This window comes from Camelus bactrianus, chromosome 3, assembly GCF_048773025.1.
Source record: "Camelus bactrianus isolate YW-2024 breed Bactrian camel chromosome 3, ASM4877302v1, whole genome shotgun sequence".
Taxonomy (NCBI): Eukaryota; Metazoa; Chordata; class Mammalia; order Artiodactyla; family Camelidae; genus Camelus; species Camelus bactrianus.
The window spans coordinates 118,834,293-118,855,283 of record NC_133541.1 but is presented as its reverse complement, the minus strand read 5'-3'; the positions used below and the strand labels follow the sequence as shown (position 1 = coordinate 118,855,283).

Below are 20,991 nucleotides of genomic sequence, written 5' to 3'. Positions count from 1 at the left end.
GGGACTGAAATTAAATGTTATGCTCAGTAAGGTGTTTGCCTTCAAGTTCCAAATAGCTTTGTGAGATGAAATTGGAAGATTTAGATTTTTCTTCTGTCTAGAAATGTGCTGTCCAGGACAGAACCACTAGCCACTTATGGCTATAAGTGCAAAGAACACACTTTTCCACGTCAGTTTTCAAAGGCCCAGTATAAAAAAATATAAAATATGGCATTAATAATACCATATATTGATGATTATTTAAATAATTGTGTTTGGGAATGATTGGAGGTAGGTTAAGTGTATTATTAAAATTAACTTCATTTGCTTAGTTAATTTTTTTAAATGTAACTACTAGAAAATTTCAAATTTTATTTGATACTTTATTTCTTTGAACAAGGCTGTTGTGGAACATAATGAATCCAATTTTACACTTTTGACAAACTTTAATGATTCAGAAAATTTAGGCTCAGGGTCCGAGTAGTTCTCCAATTTTCTTTACAGATTATGTTTTATGTTATTGGTATAGTCAGCCATCCTGTATTCTTCTGTATTAATTTTGGGCATGCTTTTTCCATTTTCAGTTTTTCCTGGTACTGAATTATTAATTATTATGTTATACTTCATTCTCCTTTTAATACATATAATCAAATATATGTATATAAATGACCATTTTAATATTCTGAATGTCAGGTAGATCTATTCTTTCACTATTTGATAAGAATTACTGAAAGATTGACTCTAATATTTCTTTTCAAAAAAACATCTTGTTTTGCTCTATCAGTCCCTGAATTGTAGATTTCTATTTATTCTCCTGCTACCAGTGTCTCTGCCCCAGAGAAGGATGTTTGCTCTACTTTTCAACTCTTCCTTTGAAATACTGGCTCTTTTCACATGTGTGATCTCATTTCTTTGTTTTCTCTCTTTCACTAAGAAGTGACCAAGCTTGTCTGGTATTTGGGTGTTGACGTGCTTTCAGCCAGAGACTGAGCAGATTCCTGTTCAAATCTGTAAGGCTTTGATTAAACATGAAAACAAAATTAGATTTATAGAGGCTTTACCTTCCTACCTAATTGGAGATACACTGATTGTGACCTTGAGGTAGAAACTTCTAATATTAGTGGCAGATCTTCTGTCCTTGTCTTTTTGTTGACACCAATTTGTTGTTGCTAAAAAGTAGTTTTCTAATTGGAAATGTAGTTTTTCTACCAGAAAAACTTGCATTTATTCAATGAAAACTTACCTGATGGGTGTACTTAGTCTCAGGCATCCTAAGCTAAAGTCGCACCCTGGAATATGTGATCGACATCCTTCTTTTCAATACGCTCCCAAAGTCTGATTTGGATTCCCCTGCACCCACCTTGTACCCTAACTGAGTGCTCCAGAGACCATCTTGATTTCCGCTTCCTGCTGCTCTGAATTGAGAACTGTGAGTGGGTTTACTTTAGGGATCGTATCCATTTGTTCTGAGGTAACATTTTTTTTTTCTTTTCATGACTCACACATCTTTAGGTACATCTTGAATGCAGTCTTATGTTTTGTGCTTCTTGCAGACAGTCCTCAGAGCTTCTGGGGAATGATATGGGAATGGGTGTATTTCTTGAACTATCCTCCCTGTGCCTCATTTATCCCCCTGTAATGGACATCTCAATTCAGGCTGCTGTAACAGAACTAGCATAGCCCAGGTGGCTGGTAAACAACAGGAGCTTACTCCTCACGGTTCTGCAGACAGGGAGTCTAAGATCATGGTGGGCACACGGTCAGGTGTGGGTGAAGGCTTGCAGGTTGCAGAATGCCAGCTTCTCATGATGCCCTCACAAGGCAGACAGCAGAGAGGAGGGCTCTCAGGACTTTCTAAGGCATGAATCCCACTCATGAGGGCTCCATTCCCATGAGCTCCTCTAATCCTAATTACCTTCCATGGTCCCTGCCTCCTACTGTCATCACATTAGGGTAGGGTTTCAACGTATGAATTTGAGACACAAACATTCAGTCTATAATAATGGGTATAATCATTAGAGCAGGCAGATGGCTAGATCTGAGCAGAGAAAAGGGGCACAGGCCAAATGGCAGGAATTGGGCAAAAAGGAGGGGCACTGGGGCCAAAGGCAGGAAACCACACATCGTATAAACAACAGGGGTCTCTGGGCAGAGAAAGAAAAGCAGGAACCTCTGGGCTGATAAGCAGCCACACATTTTGGGATGACAAGTGGCCTGGAGGCCAACAAAGAAAGGTGGGAAACAGGAATCTCCACTGTCCGAGTGTAACCTTTTGCTCATTGTACACTCAATTCAATAAAATTAGCCTTGAAGATTAGAAGTACCCACCATGCACCAATGCCGTGACACTTCTGATCCAGACTAAATAAGGACAAAAATCCCCCCTCCTTTCGGGAAGGTGGAGTCGGGGTGAAAATCAGGGAATAGGACCCCAAACCCTTACATCCCCAATGAACACCCCACCCATTCATTTCTACAGCCTGTGTAACCAACTTGCCAAAGAAACGCAGGGCAGCTGCTCACCTGCCCCTTCCCCCCTCCCCCCTTACAGTGAACCATCCACCCCTTAATAAATCCCCGCTTTACTTTCTTAGTGAGAGTCACATGTTAGGAAGTTAACAAAGCTGATATGTTTAACTGCTAAAATGTCATGCCATGCATAGATGAAACTGAATTAATAACATAAGAATAAGGGTACTTAAATGGTATTTGCTAAGGTAGGCATAAAATGAGTAGCTTAGCATTTAATTTATCTTAAATACCTAAATATCAATATTTCACCTGATGACTTTTAACACAGATGAATACTAAATATTTGCATCAAATACCCTTTCTTATTTTGAAGTAATTCTTCATCTTGACAAATTCTTCAAACATGAGTCGACAAGTTGGCTGTCTTTCTTTAATTTTCTCATGTTTTTTTGCTTATTACACTTTTCTACTCCTTGAGCAGAGCTCCTAGCAACCTTTTCTTACTTTCTTTTCCCACAGGAGTAAAAGGCAAATTGCTCTCCTATGTGATGACGTCTCTGTGTGCTCTACCCTTAGAGTATAATAGCTTTATTCTCACAATGAAAGTAGACTGAAATGAATTTTTATGGATAAAATATTCAACTAACCGCTATGCATTATTTTACACCAAATTGCTTTAGACAATTTTGACACTTCATTAGAGCACTGACCTAAAGAACTTACTAAAATCATAATAAAATATTGCAGTCTAAAATGATCTTCTCTTTACTGTCACTTTTTAGTGGACATATGTACCTTCTTAGGAGAGCAGAGCTAGTTTCCTTTGTAGATGCCCCATTAAGATTGCCATTAAAGTAAAATTTACTTAGGTGATTGAATAGAATTTCTGCTTAATAGTTTAAATTATTTGGACCATGTGTCTTATATACACATGGCTGTATGCATATTTTGATGTCTAAAAGATGAAAAGATGCATCACTACTTTTGTGTTTGCCCTCTAATTCTTTTTATGCTGAATAGATTTTTAATGCCCTATATTTTGATATAAAGGGGTTTATTTTCACATGGTGAATCATTCAAGCATTTTAACATATTGAAGATGTAGAAAGAGAGCCTGCATATTCTGGGCCATACCAGTCCATGCCAGCAAATGGTCACACTTTGTTTTTATTCTTAATATTGCTCCCTGGTATTTCCAATTTTTCCACTCTTTTATTTGTTTGCAGATAGACCATAGTCTGTTTTATTTACTATCTTGCCAAAAGCAGTAAATAGCAGCTGAAACATTCTACTACATTTGTGCTTTCCATCCTCTTCTGCTACAGGTGTTGAGAAAGCTTGCATTTCAGTTTCTCTCCAGTTACATCAGGTGATACTTCATAATGTGAATCGGCAGCTTTTCACCCTTTCATATTTCCTTGGTGCCACAGATTTCCTTGGTGCCCACCACTCAGGAAGCCAATACCACACCTTTTAACTTCTCATTATGGCAGAATCTCAACTTTGGCAGAGTTTTCAGTAGTTGCCATTGTAGGCTAGACTTACATTCACCTGACACGTTACATTTTAACTCAAAGTTTTCCTTACACAGAAGTCATTGGAAGCTTGGTGCCTCCGTAGGGTAGATCTTTCCCAAGTAGTGACTCAGGGGGCTAGACTGCTGGAATATGGGAGGGGCGCCGACTAGAACGTGTGGCTTCCAAGTGGCCAGTGAACTGAAGATGGGGAGAGATGGAAGGATGTACATCCACACACAAAGGCTTTGCCTTGGACTGAACACACAGAATTTCTCCTAGGATCTCATTGGCAAGAACATGCCCCACTTATAAAGATGGCTTAGAAGTTCATGTCACCTTTGGAGTAACAGATGAGCTTTACTGTCTCCACCATATTGTTCCAAAAATTCTGGCTGTCATTAGTGAGGTGTCAGCTGGGGATCTGACCAATTGCTGACTCCTTCCTCGCTGTTCAGTGGATCGTTCCTGTGACTTTGCACCAAGTCTGTACAAAAGTTTCTTTTAAACTTCCTATTGCAAAGCTAAGTCCATAAGAACTCAGAGTCTCTCCAGGGCATTATAAGTGGAAAAAAAAAAGTCAATTTCAAAAAGCCACACATTACTTGTATAACATTATTGAAATGACAAAACTGTAGAGATGGAGAACAAATTAATGGTTGCCAGTGGCTACAAAGTTGTAAGAGAATTAGGGATGAGTGAGACTGTAAAGGGGTAACACAAAGGAAATCTTTGTGGTGATGGAATAGTTCTCTACCATGTCAGAGGTAGTGTTACCTGAATGTACACATGTGATAGAATGACACAGAGCTTTAGCCACACATTGTGCTGATGATGGTTTCCTAGTTTGACAGTGTATTATGGTTCTATGAGATGTATCCATGCCCAGGACTTCTCAGTACTATCTTTGCAACTGTATGTGAATTACTTCAAAATAAATACTTGTAAAATGAACATTTCATTGTTCACTAATTTTTCCTCTTGATTACTTTGGAAACTGCCACGATAGATATGCACAGAGGTATATTTATACATTGAGAAATTTGTTTGTTTGTTTGTACAAGATGCCAGAGCAATTATTTATTTATTTATTTATTTATGTGTTTGGTTTTCTTTTTTTAACACATGACGTTGTATCCTGGAGTGGGAGTATTGGACTTGTTACCCCAAAAGGGGAAGACCTCAGTTCTTGTCTCACCTGAAAGAGAATTCAGACAGTAGGGAAAAAAAAGTGTTGTGTAGTTAAAGATTTTAAAGGTTTTATTAGCATAGGGAAAGTGCACCTCCAAGAATGGGAGGCAGGCTGATCAAAGGGCAGACAGCAATGGCCTCTGTTTGACTCTTCTGTCTTATACCCTCGCTTACATATGGTCTCTTGATTGATTAATGGCTTTGCCCCTGGAGTGCTTAGTCATATTTGCACCCCTTTTTAAAAAATATATTTTTATTGAAGTATACAATGTTGTGTCAATTTCTGGTGTACAGCACAATACTTTAGACATATAGGAACATACATATATTTTCATATTCTTTTTCCACTGTAAGCTACTACAAGACATTGAATATAGTTACTTGTACTATACAGTAGAAACTTGTTTTTTTAATCTATTTTACATATAGTAGTTAGTATCTGCAAATCTCAAACTCCCAAATTATCCCTTCCCACCCCTCCTCTCCTGGTAACCATAAGTTTGTTTTCTACGTCTGTGAGTTTGTTTTATAAATAAATTTGTTTGTCTTTATTTTTTCTTTTTTAGATTCCACATATGAGTGATATCGTATGGTATTTTTCTTTCTCTTTCTGGCTTACTTCACTTAGAATGACGATCTCCATGTCCATCTATGTTGCTGCAAATGACTGTCTTTTATTATTTTTATGGCTGAGTAGTATTCCATTGTATAAATATATCACAGCTTCTTTATCCAGCCATCTGTTGATGGACATTTAAGTTGTTTCCATGTCTTGGCTATTGTAAATAGTGCTGCTATGAACATTAGGGCGCATGTATCTTTTTGAATTAAGTTTCCCTCTGGATATATGCCCAGGAGTAAGATTGCTGGGTCATATGGTAAGTCTATTTTTAGTCTTTTGAGGAATTTTTGTACTGTTTTCCATAATGGCTGCATCAAACTACATTCCCACTAGCAGTGTAGGAGGGTTCACTTTTCTCCATGCCTCCCCAGCATTTATTGGTGGACTTTTGGATGATGACCATTCTGACTGGGTCTGAGATGATATCTCATAGTTTTGATTTACATTTTTCTGATAATTAGCAATATTAAGCATTTTGTCATGTGCCTATTTGCCATTTGTACGTCTTCATTGGAGAATCGCTTGTTTTGGTCTTACAGGGGTGTTAAAGTCTCCTACTGTGATTATATTCCCATTAATTTCTCCCTCTATGTCTGTTAGTATTTGTTTTATGTATCTAGGTGCTACTTTATTGGGTGCATATAAGTTAATGAGCATAATATCCTCATCTTGTATTGCTCCTTTCCTCATTATACAGTACCCTTCTTTATCTCCCTTTATGGCTTTTGTTTTAAAGTCTATTTTGTCTGATATGAGTATTGCTACTCTCTATTTGCATGAAAGATCTTTCCCTCCTCTCACTTTCAATCTATGTGTGTGCTTCACTCTAAAGTGTGTCTCTTGTAGGCAGCACATTGTAGGCTCTTGTTGGATTATTCAAGCTGCCACTCTGTGTCTTTATATTGGAGCATTTAGTCCAATGACATTTACGGTGATGATAGATGTGTGTTTACTGCCATTTTGAACTTTGTTTTCCAGTTACTTGGTATTTCTTCTTTATTTCTTTCTTTTCCTTTTTATTTTCCTTTTTGTGGTTTGATAACTTTCTTTTGTATTAGCTTGGTTTCTTTTTGGCATTTGTGACTCTGTTGTATGCTTTTGATTTGTGGTTACCCTTACTATATCTGTTTGCTTTAGACTGATAGTCATGTAGGCCAAGCGCATCCTAAAAAAAAGAAGAAAAATAAAGGAGAAAAAGGGAGAGAGAAATCTATATTTTCTTGCTCTCCTCTCCCACCTTTCTATGATTTTTTATATTCTTTATTTTTTCATCTTCATGTTTACTCTCTTGCAACTCATTGTAGTTATCCCATTTCCAATTATGGTTTTCTCATTTCTGTAGCTTCCTGTTTCTTTTCTATTTAAAGCAGATCTTTCAATATTTCTTTTAATATATGGATTTAGGATTGCTGAATTATTTTAGTTTTTGCTTGTCTGTGAAATTCTTTATCTCTCTTCTACTCTAAAGGATAGTCTTGCCAGATAGAACATCCTAAGTTGCAGCTTTTTCTCATTCAGGACTTTGAATATATCTTGCCACTCCTTTCTAGCCAGCAGTGTTTGTGTAGAGCAATCAGCTAAAAGCCTTATGGAGGTTGGCTTGTAACTCACTCTTTGTTTTCTCTTACTGCCTCTAGAATCCTTTCTTTCTACTTAATTATAATATGTCTTGGTGTATGTCTGTTTGGGTTCTTCTTATTTGGGAATCTCTGTGCCTCCTGTACTTGGATATCTGTTTCCTTCTATACGTTTGGAAAGTTTTCAGTCATGATTTCTTAAAATACGTTTTCAATCTACTTTTCTCTTTCTTCTTCTTCTGGGACCCCTGTTATGCAAAGGTCAGCATGCTTCATATTATCGCATAGGTCCCTTATGTTGCTTTCACTGGTTCTTATTTGCTTTTCTGTCTGCTGTTCTGATTGATTGACTTCTGCTATCCTGTCTTCTAAGTCACATATTCATTCCTCTGCCTTGTCTAGTCTGCTTTTGACAGCTTTTATCCTGGCTCTTATCTCAGACATTGGGTTTTCTGTTTTTAATTGGCTCCTCTTTATAGTTTCAATTTCATTTTTAAAGTATTCTCTGTCTCTATTGATAGTCTCTTAGTTCCTTCAGTGCATTGATCATTCCCTTTTTGAGGTCATGATCTAGCAGACTATTGAGGTCTATTTCATTCATTGTTTTTTCATGGGATTTCTCTTGTTCTTTTAATTGGGAGTGGTTCCTCTGCTTCTTCATTTTACTTATATTTTCCCGGCTCTATGGATTTAGGAACATCCATTATCTACTGTGGTATTGAAGGGCTATTTTATTTTTGTTTGTTTATTTTTATTTAAAGTGGGAGTGCTCCTGTGTAGACTTCGTGCATCTAATAGTTTGTTTGCCATGGCTGTGCTTCGTGTGGACGGTTGCCATGCCTTTCTTCCGTGAGTGTTGGCTGTTCTCCTTTTGATTGGAGCTGTGGTTAGGGGTGTGGTGTTCAGTGCCTGCCTTGATTGTTGTTGTTGAGCTGGACCTCCTTTTTTGTTCTGTAGTTGTCACAGCCTTGTCAGACCCAAGTCTGCTCCCTAGAATATTGGCTTCTATACCCATTTGTGAGCTGTGCTGTGTGGTGGGCTGGGTGGGAGCACTGCAGCTGGGAAGGGAGTAGGCAGGAGATGCCCACTTGGCAGTTATATGTCACTTGGTATGGGGGCTGACAAAATGCTCTTTATTGACACTTACTTTGTCTCCACCTTAGCTGCAGGAATGTCAACCACCAGCTCTGCTGTCCCCCAGGTTCAGAGCCCCAGTAACCACGAGTCCAGATCTGCCAGTATGAGGAGATAGGAACCACTGTAGCTAGAATGCAGTCGCATGCCTGGGTCTGTGGCATGCCAGGGTTTCAGTGCCGACTCCAGCCCCACCCCCCCACACAGTAGGGCCCACCAGCCTGTTGTGAATGCCTGTGCCCGCCCATGCCATGGCTCAGGGCTCCGCTCACTGCATGCTCATCCCAGCAGCGTGGGTCCACAGAAGGTCCAGAGAGAGCAAACCTGCCCTCTCTGCCTGGGACTGTAAACAAATCTCCGTCCTGCCTGTGCCCCTGGTTGCAGGGCCGCTGGGTATGGATTCAGCTTCAGCCCTGCCTCCCCACAGCAGTCATGGCTATGACCAAGCCCGACCTCCCTTATGAGGATGCAGTAACAATGGAGCGAAGCAGAGAAAGCAGCTGTGGCATGGCTTCATTGTGCCCCTCCCCTCACTCACACCAGAGGTGGTGCTTTTTTATGAGGGTCCCAGGTTGTTCTGTTCCACAAACACCCCCAGCCAGAAGTCACACCACCCTCCAGTCCCCCGAGGCTGCCTCTGTGCCCTGGGGCCCAGCCCTCTGCCTGGGCTGCTCGCCAATCTCCTGAAGCCAGTCCTGGCTTGTCCCTGCTGGCTTGCATCTAGGGCTGGGGGGTCACAGGGACCCTCTGCATCAGTCCCCCATAGTTCTTTCTGCCACACAGTTGCCACTTTCTCCTCTGAACCTCAGAAGCCCCGCTTCTGTCCCCACTGACCACCTGGCTATAGAGAGGGCATCCCAGGGTGAGGGCACCTTTCTTCCTGTGCCAGTCAGTCCCTGCAAGACTGGTCCTGCACTGAGTTTTTTCTTTTATTTCTTACCAGATTTTCTGAGAACCCTCTTGTATTTTGAAATGAGAGACACTCTGCCAGAGTTCATTAGTTGTTCTGTGTGATTCAGTGAGCTTATAGATGTAATTCTTGGTGTATTTGTGGGAGATGGCAAGCTGGGGGTCTCTCTACTCTGCCATCTTGGCTCCTCCCCCTGTTCACCCCCTTTTGCACATGTCCCTACCCATGATGCACACAGAAAGGCCTGGGGTGCGGGTGGTGTCTAAACCACAATGCTAATTATATTACGGTCAGCATTGGGTCACATCAGGTTATGTCCTTGTCACTACCATGCAGTTGTGGCTGTCAGGTTCTAAGCGGTTTCCTGCTGGCACTCATTTAGAGGAAGCAAATACCCTTTATGCTGAAGGCAGGCACGTCACCATTTTCTGGACCTTCCTCCCTCTCCTCCACCTTATCTGCCTGGTGCACCCGCTTATCTAATCACCTAACACATCCAAGTCACTAAATAAGCAAGCAAATAAATAAACAACAAGAACAAAAATCCATGGGTTGGGAGGAGTGTGGCTCATTCTTTAGAGTTGCTACAATGTATTATCTAAAATATCTAGAGAGGAGAGACCATCCTCTCTCTCCTCCACCTCATCTACCTGGTGCCTCTCCTTAACTAACTGTCTAAAAGACTAATGCTAGCAATCAAGTGATTTTTGAGTCTTAATCTCTTTTTTAAAGAACAAATCTAGAGGGTGTATGTTGTGGTGAATTATAATAGGATTAAGTGGAATGCACACTTTTTTATTATTAACCTGGCATTAATCAACCAACTGTCTGGCATGTTGCAAGTTGCTTAACTGCTAGCAAAATGAGTTTTTCATTAAAAAAAATTCAAACATAAAACTAGATAATAGTGATGTTTTATACATCTCAGGCTTATCTTAAGGATTTTATCAGATATTATGAATGTAAGTGCCATGGAAACTGCAAGCATTACATACATATGAAGTCATATTATTCAAATAATTCTTCCCATGATGCTAACTAACCTTTATGTCTTAAATATAATTAAATTTTATTTCCTATAATTATTTAATATGATAATATGTTAGTATATCACAACATTGAGAAATACATATTCATTGTTCTTTGTGTGATCAGAATAATTATCCAGGTACTAATACACTGAAGTTAGATGCTGAGTCATTTTAATATAACAATGTCAATACTGTGATCATTCAACATTTTATATTGCCTTTATATTTTAGAATCTGGCACACAATTCAAGCTTCAAATCCATTAATAGCATATATTCTAAGTTTTTCTTTTCTTTTCTTTTCTTTGGCTTATATATTCTTGCTGAGTAACAATAGTTGGAGTTTTGTCTAAAGCTTTTTTTCCAATGAACTTGTATACGTGTTGGCCTTAGGTTATAAAGTGATTGGTTGACAAGGCTTATGAACTTGAAATATACATATATATATGTTTTTACTTTCTGTAGGTAATTTCTGGACGCCAGGTATGCCATTTTTAGCAGGAAGTCGAACATGTCCCTATTCAGCTCTCCCCAGCATGTGTGAATTGTCTAATCAGGCCAACAAGGAGTAAAGGATTATGTTCCATTTCGAAGCCCAGGACTTAACAGGTAAGGCAAGGCTTGTCAGGCCAGTCCTGCAGGTACCTTTCATTGCCACTAGGGGGTGCCCAAAGCATCATGCTGACCCATAGCTGACAAATGCCTCTCAACCTTGCGTTGAAACACAGATTGATCCTGCTCTTACGAAAGCTGCAGTGGGGCTACCAGACTTAGGCCATAAGGTCACTACTTTATTTGTTCTAGTCACACAATCTTAGGGTGGGGGTTAGTGGAAGGCACGTGACTTTCCTGGGGTACAAATTTAAGAAGGTATCCGCTCTCAAATTGCAATCAGTGCCAAGAGTGCATACGTTCAACTCTGCTGTTGGTAGACAATCTGTCAACAAGTGAACTTGGCCACAAAGCTAGTCTCAATAAGTCTGAAAGAATTAGAGTCATATGATACATTCTCTCCAACCCTAATAGAATTAAATTAGAAATTCATGACAGAAAAATTTTAAGAAATCTCCAAATATTTGGAGATTAAACAAATTTCTAAGATAACCTGAGTCAAAGAAGAATCACAGTGGAATACACATATTCACATCATATCAAAATTTATGAAATTTAGTTAAACAATGCTTCCAGGGAAGTTTATGGTTTTAAATTTCCACATTAAGAAAGAAAATTGTCTTAAAGCAATAGCCTAAGCGTCTACCTTGAATGACTAGAAAAAGAAGAGCAAACTGAACCCAAAAGACACAAAAGAAAGGATTAATGGCAAAATCATTGAAACTGACAAGAGAAATTGATAAAAACAAACACTGGCTTTTGATAAAAACAAAACTGACATAGTTTGAGTTGGACTGACCAAGAAGTAAACAAGGGAAGACATGAAATGACAAAAGAAGAATTTGAAAAAGTTGTAACCATGTGTTATGATGAATGTTAACTAGATTTATGGTGGTGATGATCTTGCAATATATACATATACTGAATCATTATGTTATGAGCCTGAAACTAACATAATGTTATATGTCAATTATATCTCAGTAAAAAAGTTGAAAAGTGAAATCAACCCAAATGTTTACCAACTTGTGAATGAATAAATAAAATATTGTATAGTTTTGAATTGATTCTTTGGCAGTAAAGGGTAACAAGGTAGTGATACAATATGAAAAATCCTCAAAAACTATTCTAAGGAAAAGAAGCCAATCACAAAAGATAGTACGTTGTTATCATTCTATTTGTATGAAATGCCCAGAAACAGAGATCTCTAGAGACAGAAAGATGAATGGTCACATGGGGGTGGAGCCAGGGACAAGAAGGGACCATATAAGAGCTCTTTGTTAATGGAGATGTGCTAACACTGGTGCTGAGGGTCCAATAGCTCCATACATTTGCAAAAATTATTGGATTCTAGATTTGCAATGGGTGAGTTCTATGATATGTAAATTACACCAGGAAAATGTGTTAGAAAAGATTTCATGAACTCTAGAGCCTTTTTCTGTACTAAGTTGGCTACATGCCTATGATCACATTTATTTTCTTTGTGTGTGTCATCTTTTAAGGCCCATTCTGTAAGGAGTCAATGGAACATTGTTTTTCTCAGTCTTGTTGGGAAAGGGGAATTAGTCAAAATGAGAGCTTACACTGGGGAATGCCCAGAAAGCTTTCTCAAACAAAATTGTGAAACTGATGTCAATGGGTGTTCACCGATACCATGTCAGAATCATACTGACTGCACTCCTATTCCAAAGGTAAGTGTGAATCTATCATACAAGGGAGCTATTTGAAATTATTTTTTACCATTACTAATCTGTCTGAAAAGTACAAGTAATTAAAATTCTAATTAACATATTATAATTTCTTAATTCAGGAAAATCAGAAAAGCTACTTAACTTATTTTCATTTTTTTGTATTTTAAATAGAAACCATAAATTCAAAAACACTCTTCAATTTCATTTTTTTATTCTTCTGCCAGAATTCTCCCATGTGAACAATGTAATCATCTAAATTTTCATTTTTAGTTATTTAAAATAATTTTTCTTTATTATTTCATTATATTTACTGTTACATTTTAACTTTTAAATTTAATAGTTAAAGAAGAAAGACTAGGAAATCATTTAATAATTCCTACAAATGAATATCTTTCCTTTTAATAAGATTGATACTTGAACTTATAATAAGAATTCATATTCATATTTTAATGACTTCCTTACATGTCTGGTGGTTGATACTGGCAGTCAACCAGACCCAACTACCAGCCAGAACCCTAAGTATAACTTCTCCATGTGGCTTGGCCTTCCTCACAGCATGGTGGCTGGGTTCCAATAGCGAACCTCCCAAGACAATCAGAGGTCTTTTAAACTTAGCTTTGAAAGTCACAGAAGATATTTTCCCCAGAGTCACAGCTTGCTTCCACTCAAGGAGAGAAGTGCAGTCCTCAACTCTTAGTTAGGGGAGTGTTGAAATACCATGGTAGGAACAGGTTGTGACATGGGAAATGAGTTGGGATATTTGGGAAAAAAGAACCTTCCACATTGTTACACTGAGAAATTCTACTACCTGCTCATGTAAATAGTTTTCTCCCCTCCCCATGTAAGAATCCATTCATTATATTTGAAATACCTGAACATTTCTGTAAAAAATTACCTTTTAATCTTTTCTAGGATGTCATATGCATGTGTTCACCAATATTGACAGCAAGTTGCTTTGTAAGCAACTTCAAACACCACATGAGTCATTTCTTTGCAAGACTGATGCCACAAGTATTAAATATGACAAAAATGATCATTGCAGGTAGGATTACTTAATTTCCTACTTTTAAACAAAAATATATGAATTTTAAAGCCATGTGGGCTGAAATAAAGCAATGTTCTGTTTCAAGCTTAAATTTTATTTAGTGGCTTACAATATGTTATTTCCAGTTAAAGTAGAAAAATGTGAATGTGTTTTTATGGGATATTTAAACATTGTGGTATTGGTTTTAAATAAATCCTTGAGAAATTCTCAGACAGAATTTGAACATACAGTTATAAAACATATATTTTGCTTTATAATGGAATTTTGTAGGATAACTGAATAATATCTGAAGGTTTAGAAAGAAGAGGTGATGTAAGTATCCACTGTATTACTTCTACTGCACACATACAACATTAATATTATATTTTGAAAGTGTAGAGTAATTATCTCTTTCTGCAATTCACAGATCTCAGCTGGTAGTTTTCATTTAGGATCTTTAGGCAAAGTTTTAGGAAGCAGTGCCTTATTTAAATAAAAACTTGCTAAAAATTACCAACTTTTGAATGACAGAAGTGACCTAGTTATCTGGGCCTGTAATTTTAGACCATTTTAAATAGCTTTGTAGACACTTCCTCACAACATTAAGAAGTACAATTTGTACTGTTCACTCTTGCTTGACTTTTATCCAGCTGCTTAAAGTAAGTTCTGTCGGGCATTAATGAAGGGCAGTAAACAGCCTCAAAATTTTAGAATATTCATAAAAAAAGAAAATTAAAAGCTCTGATACAGGAAAGCCTTAAGACACACTGAAAAGAAGCATTCGTGTACATCACAGATGTACAGTAGACAGTACTTTGAGCAATTTCAAAGGAATCTAAACACAAGTTTACCAAAAAAATAAAATCAGTTTTTAAAATTTGACATTTTCAAAAGAGAATGAAGAGAAACCTCATCATTTCAATACCTTAGAAATTAGTGAGTGCATGCAATCTTATATTCACTTACCAATAAATCCATCCTTTTAAAGATATTGACCTTTTAATTATAATTTCTGGTTCTAAGCCTTATAGTGCTAGTATATTTGTGAATCTACTTACAAAAGTAATGTACTTTTAAAAATATGGATAGCATTATAGAAATGAGGTAAATGTACCTTTATATATAAAATTCATTCTTTGTCAAATATGATAATTTTATTGGCCCTTATTAGCATGATTCTGGTTGTCTAGAAGGCTTTGTTTTAAATTTTATCATCAAAGGGAAAATGAGATAGCTAGAGGTATTACTGTCATGCCTCAGTTTATTTTTCTATCATTAATAAACAAAATTATGGAATTTGATCTTGAATGTTTTATAAAGCATGTTTTTGATAGGATGAATGTTATAAGGATACAAGTTAGGTTTCTCTAGGATAAATACATCAAGTAAGTAACAAGTTGTAACAACTTTGAAATTAATGAACAACTCATGAAATTAATATGAGCCAGTACATATGTGTTCTAATTGTTGAAATTGCCCATGTTCTTTAAGAATTTACATTAAGCACAACATACATTGTGCTCATTTAAAACTACATAATTAAAAACATTGTCTCATCCTTTGGCTAAATTAGACTTCTGGTTAATAAAGCTTGACAGGAGATATTAGGAAATATTAGGGAAGTGACAGGAGAGTAAAAACTAAACTGCGTTAATGAGTCAGAAATAGCACAGTCCAATTCAAATGAAGGGAGAAAATCCAAGCTCAGAAATCAGTAAGAATGTGGTGAAATCTGAAGCACAAAAACAGTATTCCAGCACCCAGATTCTCATCCCTCCCACAACTCATCACGGATAGTTGAAAATTCCCTAACTTTGACTCAGAATGAAGTGACGGCTATGTCATCAATATAAACTAATAAAGCATGAAGTTAAAACAGTGACAAAAAGTAGTCTGAAAGACTATTTCTCTTTTCTCAAAGGAAATTAAGAGAATCACTAAAAATAAAAACAAAAGCCCTTTGATTTAAATGCGTTTAGCAAAAAAATTATCTGTGCATTGTTATCTTAAAATGCGTGTTTTTCTAAAAGTGATTCTCACACTATCTGCACCAGAGTTTAGCTATGTTAGACTCTCCTGAAGAGCTGTTTAAAACAAAAATAGTTGTCTCTTGCCCCTAGAGTTTCTAATTCAATATGACCCATGAGGACTGCAAATGTGTATTTCTACCAAATTCTTGAGATGCTGCACTGAACTCAAACAGCACCAATGAGGAAGATCCTCCTTTATCTTCTCCCCTGCTATATCCACACACCTCAACCCAAGCATTTTCTCTTCTATTCTGAATCCGGGGTTGGGGGGAGTGTGGAGCTGGGGAAGAAGTAAAATGAAGAGAGGAGAATAGAAAGGTGATGATGGTATCAGTTTCTGTACTTGCACAGATGGACTGGATCTAAATTCCTATGATTAGATGAGAGAGGAAATAAAAGTGCTTGCTTGAGAAAGACACTAAGACATTAGGCATAAGAATTCAACTGGCATCTCCTGACCACAGGCAACACAGGGTTAGACAGGAGCTCATTTTCACCTGTGCCTACAAACTGGGAGCATGGGGGGCACAAGTGCAACCTGGTGGGAAAGGAAAAGGGATAATTGATGTGTTGGAGTCATCAGGCAGGTGGAATAGAAAGTCGATGATTCTCTGAAACTACTGAAGGATGTGTTAGTTGGGAGTGCTAATAATTTGAAAATAAAATGGAGTTTATGAGCTACAGTAATTGCAGAAAATGAAAGATATAACATAAGAATACTTGAAGAGTCTCTCATAACAGTGAAACCCTCTTCTACAGCAGTAGAGAAAAGCCAAGTGTAACAGATGGAATGCCCAGCCCTCAAGAGACTTCCATTCTAGTTGGCAGGTGCTGCTTTGAGGAACCATTCCATCCTTTTCCTAGACTGTATATTGTTGTATGACCCCAAGGGAAGACACAAGGACACCAGTGAGGAAGGTGCTATGATGTACATCCTAGAGGTGGTGGTGACTGACACTGCCCCCAGGAAGTCACATGATGGTGATAATTAAGGGCCAGATTTGGAATATATTTCTAAAGGGAAGAGTCAATATTTTGCTGAAGGACTGGATGTGAATCAAGAGATAAAAAGAAGTCGAGGATAATGCTAAGCTTTCTTTTTTGCTCCATTGAAATGTTGAAATATATTTATCTAAAATGAGAAAATGTGTGTAAAAAGCAGCATGGTTGGGAAGGGTGGAAATCAAGAAATCAGTTTGGGCATGTTGGCTGCAATAGCTAAGTGGGAACCCTGAGAGAGGCATTCAGATGCATAAGTTTCCATTCTAGAGGAAAGGTCTCAGCTTCATATATGTGTTTGAATTACAGTAACAAAGACATGGCATTTAAAGCAGGAAACTGGATGGGTTACCTTGAAGGGAGCTTGGACAGGGAAGTGGGAGGTCTGCAGATGAGACCCTGGGCACTCTTCTATTTGAGGAAATTAAAGGACAGGAAAATAAAACTAAGAAGTGGCAGTCAGTGAGTCAGGGCTATAAAAATCATCACAGGAAATAGGAAATACTTTAAGAATATTAAGACAGTGCTATATTATCTCAAACAATGTGGCTAAATATAGTTAGAGGAAATGAGAACTGATCTTTGCAATTGGAAATTGGAAATAAGGACTCCCTTGAAAAGAGCAGTCAGACAGAATGGTGTGGAAAATATTGGGTAGACCCATTTCACAGGTGAATGGAGGGAAAGAAATGGACTTTTCCTATAAAAGGTATTAGGAATATAGAGCAATGGAGTGGCAGCTGAAGGACATTCAAAATTGGCCATCTTTAAACAGTAGGAGAGGTGGGCTGGGGTGCGGCACACAAACAGAGGAGCAGGCTTAGGCAGGACGGTGGACACTACATCAATTACAATGGAGACAAAGCAGGATATTTGTACTGATTTAGGTGTTTTGAATATGTGGGGTTGAATCATTTGGAAAGTGTCTTCTGATTGTTCTATTTCTCAAGCAAAATAAGAAGTCATGTGAAATGAAAAGGTGTGAAGTCATCCACATGAGTAGGAGGAAAATGGAGCATTACTGATATGCAGCAATAATGGACTCCTTGAAGCTAGTGATCATGGATGAAGAGTGAGTTCAGTCTACAGTACTGTGCAGTATCCTCAGATACGGGAAGTTATTCACATGTTCACAAGAAACAGCTTGGGTGTTTAATTCAACTAAAATTGGGTCTTGATCGGGCTACAGTAATGGAGAGAAGAGGGCAGGGGATTTTCAGGCATATGCAAGAAGTGAATATAGAAATGAGCCACATAATCTAATTCAATAGGTAAGGGTACAGGGAGAGACTAAAAGACATTTGAGAGTTGGTAGGGGCAATGGATTATGGGGTTGAAGAGTTGTTTTCAGAGCATGAGAAGGAGTGAGCTAAAAAGGAGAATGAGGCCGTTGATGGAGCATGAGATCTTTGACATTAAGATGATGGCAGGAACATCACGTGTGATGGTTTTGGAGCATGGACAACCCTGCAGTGGGAGTAGGTTGCAGGTAGAATGAAGACTGAGATTTTGAGCTGAGACAGCCTCCTCCTCTGAGAAGCTAGGGTTCTAACTGGGTCAACTCTGCAGATATTGAAATAACTAAGTGAGACTGGGATTGTATCAGAGGAAGGTGTGATGGGCAAGTTGTCAATCACTGAATTAGAATGAGAAGAGCGCCCAGGAGGGTTAGCTGTTAAGGACAGCACAGGAGGAGACAGGGAAGGTACCATCAAATAACTGCGATGTTTAAGGAGGAGGATGGAACATGATTGGGAGGTTTCTGTGGTGAATGGTGATCAGGGGTTCAGGCTGGTGGCCTCGAAGATAGGTCAGAGGGGGGCAGTTGTGAGAATCGGCATTAAGTCAGGGGTGTGTGGGCTGGTCAGGTGCTCAGGGAGCTCAATAGACAGCCCGGAAGCTCCTCCAGAGTCAGTGCTGAGGATCCGGGTCAGCCCTCTGAGGAGCGCTGGGCAGTGGCCAGAGGGGCATCATGACCTGGCAGGCAGATTCTGAGCTCTCGGCTGCGCACCAGAGCGGGAAGGGCCTGGACCACTAGACCACATGAGGGCTTGGAGACACTGCTGGTACTGCCATCACACACAAACACATACACACACACACACACACACACACACACAGCACAGAGACACACACCTGCCTATTTTAATATTTACTGAATGTAATGCCTCTAATATTTTCTACATATAAAGATGATCACATTCTGAATATTTGGAATGAAATGAGGAAACATAAATCAGGAAATCGATGTTAATGAAACTACTCAGTGTCTTTCTCTTACATCAGTTTGTCTTTTTTTTCCAGCCTGAAACTCAATCATTTAAACAAATATTTACTGAGAGTTACTTTTGTAAAATATGCCAGAAACTCGATATTGGAAAAATAAGCACTATGCTTTTAAAAAAAAAAGCAGAATTTTTGTTCTATATACAGATTTTTGCTTTCTGAACCTTTTATTTTCTACCCTCAGATTCAAAGATATTTCCTGGAATAATGATGTTCTATTTTACTCTCTTAGCTTATTGTTTTGTTTTGTTTTGTTTTGTTTTTTCCTGTTTCCTACTCACGGAGTCGCAATTATAGCTTGCCCAACTTATGTGTCAATTCAATGTATTAAAATATGTTTTTTTTTTCTCAAGTCAGTTTCAGCATTTCATTAGTCTGTGTGATGTCTCACCATGTCAGCCCTGGAGAGAGTTAGCATTTTCAGTTTCTGTCACAAATCAACCTAATTAAGCATGCATCGTGACTTTGAAATAGAGTGTTGGACCACAGAAATGTATACGTAGACAGATTTCCTTTCAACATATAATAAAGTTACATTTTTACATTAATTTTGGGGAAAAAAAACAATCACACTTTTGGATGAGGAGTTTGCTAATAATGGAATGTTTCCACTTGGTGGCTCACTAGTTCTTAACCAACAGGAAACCTCAATCTCTTGGGGTTAATTATCTCAAAAGCTTAGTGGCTATATTTTTCTTTCCTTGAAATCAGTAGCTGTATGTGTAAGTCCAACTTTCCCTTTCAAATAAATCATTCTGCAATTTAACTGAGAAAAAATTTGTTAAAGTTTAAGCACAATATTAATATTTCAGGTTATGGTTTGAAACTCTATTACAATTGAAAGTATCTGGGACACCATTGACATTTTACCATCACGAATAGTTTCTGCCACCATGAATATAATTTTGTATTCCCCGGGGACTGGTATAGAGGTCACCCTGCCACCTGGCCCCCTAGTGGTTCATTTTGAAAATACATGTATAATCCTTTCTTCCATTACTCCTGGACCTACTTATTTCTCTGCAAATAATAAATAATAAGACACCACGACAGAAGTTAGTACAGAGCTATGTACGTAAGGTTTGAATTAGTACCGTGTAAGCTCTACATCTTCCAGGGGACACCATATCAAATGAACCTTAGTGCCAGTCTGCTCTGCACAGCCTCCAACACTTCAGTATCCAATACACTGTTCCCTCAGGATCTCATTTTGTCAGCAGCAAATTTCCCAATGCCACATTCTCTTTGCATTTTTTCATTTCTTTTTCTGACTGAAACCTGAGGACCTGTAGTCCTCTTGGGTGGCTCTATTCATTTGTTGCCATATCTACACCATTTCTCTTCTTCCCCCTCAAAAGCCTGTCCATGTTCATCAATGGCTATGCCGTGGACCATTCTCCCTCGAACTCTGTTTCTTTCTCCCAAGGCTCCTTTCAAGCATCTCCTCTCCTCTTAGTTCCTGTCCATCCCCAGGCTTGTGTCCCTTTCTCTAACACTGTTGTCAGCATTCTTCATGATATCAGTACCTATCTTGCAAATTCGCCCATCTTGGTTGCTTAAATCCTTTGACAATTATTTTATGATATTTTCCCCTCCTCCTCCTGGTCTTGGTCCATTTCCCGTGGTCATGGCTTTTAATTCATCATGACCTGTAATTACATGCCCTGCAACACCTTGATTTAAATGTTTCCACTCTCTGATCATCACTTCATGTACTTCAAGCTCACTCAATCACATATCCTAATATTGAAATTCTGTCATGTTTTCCTACCACCAACACGTACCTCTAGTTACCTGGTTGAAATTCCTCTTCTCTGCTCATCACCCTCAGCATACATGTATATTCAGTTTCAAATTCTGTATCTCCCTTGTTTCATGTTTTGTTGACCTGAAAACACCAAACCGGTTTAATTCTGCATCCAA

General features: G+C 38.3%; 1 protein-coding gene across 1 annotated transcript in view; it reads left to right on the top strand.

Annotated features, from left to right (window-relative positions):
* The window catches only part of LOC141575620 (uncharacterized), a 75,440-nt gene that overhangs the window by 18,922 nt on the left and 35,527 nt on the right, over positions 1-20,991 (top strand). The window contains exons 3-4 of the mRNA XM_074355266.1: positions 10,895-11,038; positions 13,642-13,771. The gene's annotated coding sequence lies outside the window, so the exon portion shown is untranslated. The remainder of the gene's footprint in view (positions 1-10,894; positions 11,039-13,641; positions 13,772-20,991) is intronic.